At 30.1% G+C, this 7,500-nt stretch overlaps 1 non-coding gene across 1 annotated transcript; it reads right to left on the minus strand.

The window, feature by feature from the left end:
* Positions 1-6,599: 6,599 nt before the first annotated feature.
* On the minus strand, positions 6,600-6,687 carry TRNAS-GCU. Its single transcript has one exon. It is a non-coding gene; the product is annotated as a tRNA-Ser (tRNA).
* Between the last annotated feature and the right edge of the window lie 813 nt (positions 6,688-7,500).

The raw sequence follows: 7,500 nt of genomic DNA on the forward strand, positions 1-7,500 counted from the left end.
ATAAAAAATAATTATAATAATAAAAAATAATAATAAAAAATAATGAAAATATATAAATATATTAAACATATATTAAAATATTCAAAATAATATAATATAAAAATAATATAATATATAATAAAAAAATTAAATAACGGTGTACAAATATTAAATCAAGGTGCCCATTCTATGACAATTCTCAATGCCTTACCCTCCATTTTTGTGCCTTTAGTAGGCTTAGTATTTCCCAGAATTCGCGATGACTTCCTTATCTCTTCATGTTCAAAAAAAACAAGAGTTTTTAGATCCAATTAGGTCTAACGGGGGTAGATTTCATTTCTTTTTTTTTCAAGACTTAGACTTGGATCATAATATAATGCTGAGATATAATACGGATATCTCTCTAGTTTAGTATAATATGATATAACATACGAGCGACTCCCTTCAAACGTGAAATGAAAATGAAAGGGTTCTTATGCAGACGTAAATATGATATATGATATATAAGTAAATGGACTATTTGAAAATAAATCGAAACTGTGGCGGATGCCTGAAACAAATGCAAAGCAAAGCTGATATTTTTATATATGTGCAGATAGGGGATCCTATGGGGGGGCTGAGCTCTCTTTTTTATAATCTAACGAATTCGATGAATTCCTCCTAAAGATTCACACCAGAATAATCCGAGTTGATGAAAGTTACTTCGGAAACAAAAAGAAAGAAAGTCAAATTCATTTGGGCTAGTCTCCCACTTCAAATAAAAAACAACTAGATCTAGTATGAGTTGGCGATCATAACGTATATGGATAGAACTTATAGCGGGGTCTCGCAAAACAAGTAATTTCTGCTAGGCCTTTATACTTTCTTTTAGGTTTATTGGGATTTTTATTGGTTGGAATTTCCAGTTATCTTGGCAGAAATTTGATATCTTTATTTCCGTCTCAGTAAATAATTTTTTTTCCATAAGGGATCGTGATGTCTTTCTTTGGGATCGCCGGTCTATTTATTAGTTCTTATTTATGGTGCACAATTTTGTGGAATGTAGGTAGTGGTTATGATCGATTCGATAGAAAAGAAGGAATAGTGTGTATTTTTCACTGGGGATTCCCTGGAAAAAATCGTCGCATCTTCCTCCGATTCCTTATGAAGGATATTCAGTCTATTAGAATAGAAGTGAAAGAGGGTATTTTTGCTCGGTGTGTCCTTTATATGGAAACCAGAGGCCGAGGGTCCATTCCTTTGACTCGTACTGATGAGAATTTGACTCCATGAGAAATTGAGCAAAAGGTAGCGGAATTGGCCTATTTTTTGCGTGTACCAATTGAAGTATTTTGAAATGAGCTGAAGAATGAACATTTTCTTAATAGGAACAAAAAAATCCAAGAGTCTTCATTTTTTTTATAGTTACAGCATAACTTAACTGAAATTTCACAATACAATATTGATGAACCAAAGAAGACATATATTATATATATATATACGGATATATACGAAACAATTCTAAAATAAAATCAAACCTTTTTTATGCGTATTTAAATTCAATTTCAATATTCAATAAATTTAGTAACAAAATAAGTAATAAATCGAAATAATAGACCCATATCATAGATGAAAACAAAGCATTTTGGAATAAAATATAGAATAAAGAAATTCTCTTTTAATTTTGAATTTTCAATATTTGAAATTGATACATTAGATATGGATAGATCGTATCTTGTAAATTATCTTTCCTTTCTCGACATTTCTTGTTATCTTTCTTTTTGTCCTCCCTAATGAACAAAGGGCTGGACCACCTAGAATGATAACTTTTCTGTCTTATTTTGCTTTTGCCACTCATTTTTTATTATCACATCACAATATTCTTCAAAAATCTTTCTAAATTATTCCTGTGGAATATGGGTAAGTTGGCCATTTGTTTTTTCGAAATATTTGTTTTGTTGATAGAACAGAATTCTTTCATCTAAAAATCTGAATTTGAGCAATTAAGATACTTAGAAATAAAATTTTTTTTGTATTCTTTCAAAATTCAAGGACTAACCGCTGAGTTTTTATAGTACAGTGATGGTATCAAATCCGATGGCCGTATTCTATTCTATTCGGCAGAATAAAAATAAAATAGTAAAATCGAAATTATCTTTCGGAGAGATGGCCGAGTGGTTGATAGCTCCGGTCTTGAAAACCGGTATAGTTCGCAAAGAACTATTGAGGGTTTGAATCCCTCTCTCCTTTTCTCGATGAATAGATTTATGTCTTTATTAGTTTTGACTGGCCCAGTATCATAAATGTAAATGGCTCGACTAGATGGGATAGCCGAGCTAGAAATAAATAGATTAGATCTAAATGAATTGAAAAGAAAGGAAAACGGAATACTTTTTAAGATCGATTTAACTATTGGATCTCTTGTCTCAGTTAGTTAAGAGGAGTCATGGAAAGAGCGGGTTCAAAATCACGATCAATTCCTTTTTCAAATCCTGCTGCAGCTGCACGAGTCCTTCCCGCGTGCCATAAATGACCTACGAATAGGAAGAACCCTAGAACAAAATAAGAGGTAGCTAACCAACTTCTAGGAGAGACATAATTGACTGCATTGATTTCCGTAGCTACGCCACCTACAGAATTTAACGAACCTAAAGGCGCGTGGGTCATATATTCTGCGGAACGGCATTCTTGCCAAGGTTATATGTCCTTTTTCAACCTACTCAAGTCCAAACCATTTGGACCTCTTAGAGGTTCTAACCAAGGAGCACGCAAATCCCAAAAACACATAGTTTCACCTCCAAAAATAACTTCTCCGGTAGGCAAACGCATTAAATATTTGCCTAACCCGGTAGGTCCTTGAGCAGATCCCACATTAGCCCCAAGACGTTGACGAACTAGAAAAGTAAAAGCTTGAGCTTGAGAAGCTTCTGGTCCAGTAGGCCCGTAAAACTCACTAGGGTAAGCGGTATTATTGAACCAGACAAAGCAAAAAGCAATGAAACCAAAAACGGATAAAGCACCTAAACTATAAGACAAGTAAGCCTCTCCAGACCATACAAGTGCACGGCGAGCCCATGCAAAAGGTTTGGTTAAGATATGCCAGATTCCACCCAGTATACAAATGGAACCTAACCATACATGGCCTCCAATTATATCTTCCAAATCGTCCACACTAACAATCCATCATTCTCCTCCAAAAGGGGATTTTAGTAAATAACCGAAAATAATACTTGGGCTAAGGGTTAAGTTAGTAATTTTTCTTACATCTCCCGGAGCCCGGTGTATCATATCGCCCCAAAATAAAGAGCCTTGAATACTAGAAGAAAAGCACCTATACCTAGCAAGATTAAGTGAATACCTAAATTTGTTGTCATTTTATTTCTATCTTTCCATACATAACCAAAAAATGGAAAAGATTCTTCAAGAGTCTCGATGAACCAAAAAAGAAAAAAAGCATCTGTACCCTTCTAACTCAAGTTGGATAACTTTCAAATAGCTCAAAGGGAACCCCTTAGGCGTTTCATTTTTCACTTATTGAGTGATCTCTAATGCCCTTTCTTTTTCTTTTTGTTTCTTTCTTTTATTTTTAAATGTATAATGTATTTTGATTCTTCATTCTGATCTAATTGTTGAGACAATTGAAAATGGTATTTCCTTGTTCCAAGATCCTTTATCTTTGCCTTGAATCGTTGGGTTTAGACATTACTTCGGTGAAGTTTAATCATTTCGAAATGGCAGCAACATACCACTTTTTGTGATTTCTTTCTATTAAAGAATCAGACTAACAATTGATTCCTGTGTGATACACTTTTTTAATCAAAAGAATTTGGTCAATTCCAACAGACCTTATTCTTGGACTTGAAATTCGCTAGAATTGGATCCTTTCTATTTCGATATTGAAAATATACTTACGAAGTTGTTCTAACTTATTGATTAGGGCTAACCCTAGATTCTTGCTCCTAAGAAATAAATCAATACTTTACTTTCTACTCGAGCTCCATCATGTACTATTTACATTACAACCCAATAAAAAATGAAGGTTCTAGTGTATAACAGAATAAACAATGTCGAGCTAAGAGCACCCTCATTCCTATATGCTATATAATATTATATATAGAGCTATATAATATTAATCTATATACTAATCTATATACTATATAATATATATAATATAATTATATATATAATAGGGGGGATGTAAGAATCCACAACCGATCGTGTCCTTCAAGTCGCACGTTGCTTTCTACCACATCGTTTCAAATGAAGTTTTACCATAACATTCTTTGAGTTTTGAAATAGTATGTAATTGATTCAATTATGGAATCGTGAATAGTCATTGGTTCGGTAGGCACATAGGAATCAAAAATTTGAACTTCTATTAGGTAGTTTCCAAGAAGTGTGAGAAAGAATTCAAATTAATCCCATATTTTATTGTACGAATATTTTTTTATTTTCAATTCTAATTTAGAATAAGACAAAGAAATAAGTTCTTTTTGAATCTTCAAGTGACTCCATAGGATGGATTCGCCTATCTCACATTTCTTTGAGTCCCAAGAACTTATAAAAATCAATAAAAAGATTTCATTTTTAAATTGCCTATCCCAATATCATTATTTTTTTGTTTTAAGGTAAGAAATATATCTTCTCATTATAAGAGAAGAGAAAAACCCCCTTTTTTAGATACAGATTTGAATTAAACCATCAAGGATTTAAAATAAAATAAATAGGTAAAAAGAATATTCAATTTTTCAGATAGACTATCAGATAGACTAAAGAATTATCTAAACTAAAGAATTGTCACTGAAATTAATTATGGATATTCTATGTTAAATATTAAAATTAAGCGAGGGATGACAATTTTTTTTTTACATTACAAAATCAGAAAGAAAGGTGTTAAAATGCTAAAAATACATACATACAAGCATTTTTTCATTTTATGAGTAGTTTATTTGACTTGACTTGATTCTTTCTAAAAAAATTTCCTAAAGTAAAGCGAAAAGTGAATAGGATATATGAATCAATCCCGTCTCAATTGTTAGATAGATTCTCAATTGTTAGATAGATTTAGAATCATTCATTAAAGACAAAGATAAAATATCTGAAAAATAAGGTTAGTTAAAAGAAACTACATATGTTTTGTTTGTTTTAATTTTCACAGGCACCGGCGAAGGCATTGAAATAGATATCTTCCATTACTAATACTAATTAACTCCTATCTACTTCCTAAATTAAATTATATGGGAGATGTTAAATGATAAATCAAACAAGGAAGGATCCTTTTTTTGATATATAGGAATAGCTGGGACGGAAGGATTCGAACCTTCGAATAGCGGGACCAAAACCCGTTGCCTTACCACTTGGCCACGCCACATTTGAATTTCTATTCAACACTAATAAAAACTAATATTGGTATTAGCTCTTCGTCAATTCCCACTAAATATCTAGAAAATATATTAGCTTGTTGTTCGGATTTTTCTATGTGTAGATATAGAATTAAATTCAATTTATTGATCATAATATATAATTCAATTAAGATCGTATAAAAATATGATTTCCTCTATTCTTTTTGATTTGAGAATTGAAGGATTTTTGATTGGGTGAGTTTAATAAATTTAATAAAGTTTAATAAAGAAGGGTTTTTAATCTACCTTTCTTTATCTTTATGTTTTATCAATTTTTATATCTTTTCTTTTATATTAATAACATATTAATAACTCAGTCAAAATAAAATTATCTTCAAGAACAAAATGTTTGTTATGCTTAATATTTTTAGTTTAATTTGTATCTGTCTTAATTTTGCCCTTTATTCAAGCAATTTTTTCTTCACAAAATTGCCTCAAGCCTACGCCTTTTGAATCCAATCGTAGATGTTATGCCGAATCCCTGTACTCTTTTTCTATTAGCCTTTGTTTGGCGGTGTCACGTAAGTTTTCAATGAGATCTTTAATGCTGTCCTAAAATAATTCATGATTTATTCGAGAAAAAAAATTATAGCAATTGATAAGATCAGATAAGTCTTATAGTATAAAGTATAAACTCTTAATTCAAATATTGAAGTTATTGTATAAATATAAACTATAAACGTGAGAATTCTAGATCACCCCATTTTTTTTCATTCTAAACTTTTTCTCCATTGCAGATCCTATTAGAATCCTTTTTGTAGTTATGAAAAAATATCTAATTTTCGGTATGAAACAAAATTTTTGGCAATTAAAGACTCGACTTTTATTACAAATGAATTTTGAATTTAGAAAAATTATTTTCTATTTCTAGAAACCGCTCCATGTCTTGGTGTTAAAATAGAATATGTGGTATAAAAATAGAGAATCTATTTTTTTTCCAAACCAAAAAAAGATCTTGGAGATTTTATAATGCTTACTCTCAAACTCTTTGTTTACACAGTAGTGATATTCTTTGTTTCTCTATTCATCTTTAGATTTTTATCTAATGATCCAGGACGTAATCCCGGACGTGAAGAATAAAAGAATAAAATAAAATATATAAAATTAAAAAAAAAAGGTTTTTCTTGATTTCTCAACGTTCTTAGTATTTTACTATTCTACATTTTTAAATATTAAATAAAACAAAAAAGCTCGCTAAATTTAAAAGAAAAGAAAAAAATTCCAAGTCATCATCGGAATCGAAAAGAGAGGGATTCGAACCCTCGGTACGGATAACTCGTACAACGGATTAGCAATCCGACGCTTTAGTCCACTCAGCCATCTCTCCCAATTGAAAAAGGATACTTACTATATTACATTACATAATAGGTAAGGCTTGAAAAAAAAAAAAGCCTTTTTCCCTCTTTTCTTTATTTTATTACTTTTATTACTTTCAAAATTACTTTTTATATTTTTTATTCTTTTATTTTTATATGGAACTATTTTATTTAATTTAATATATTAAATTAAATATATATTCTATAATTATATAATAATTAAATAATTATAATAATTATAGAATTTAATTTTAATAATTATATATTAAATTTAAATGAAAATTTAAAATAAAATTCAAAATGTCTTACTCGACAAAAGGTTCATTTATATACAATAATCGCATCGTAGCGAGTATAGTTTAGTGTTAAAAGTGTGATTCGTTCTATTAACTCTATTCTAATAGTTAAGGGATCCTTGACTCCATATTCCGGTGAAAAACTTTATTTCTTAAAAAGATTTAATCATTTACCTCTCAATGAAAAATTCGAGGAAGAATATACATTCTCGTGATTTGTATCCAAGTTTTTGAATTTCTAATTGAAAAAAATTGGATTATGAAATTACAAAACATAATTTTTATTAATTGGATCAATCCATTCAATTGAATGAATATGAGTAAAGGATCTATGGAAAAAGACATAAAAGTATATTTCTAATCGTAACTAAATCTTCAATTTTTTTTTTTGTTTTGTATAGTCGAGATTGAAGCAAAATAAGTATTAAACGATGACTTTGGTTTACTATAGACATCGACATCTTGTTTTAGCTCGGTGGAAACAAACTGCCTTTCCTAAGGATTCTTTCAGATAGAAATAGAGAACGA

Source organism: Ricinus communis, chromosome 2 (genome assembly GCF_019578655.1).
Source record: "Ricinus communis isolate WT05 ecotype wild-type chromosome 2, ASM1957865v1, whole genome shotgun sequence".
NCBI classification, from domain to species: Eukaryota; Viridiplantae; Streptophyta; class Magnoliopsida; order Malpighiales; family Euphorbiaceae; genus Ricinus; species Ricinus communis.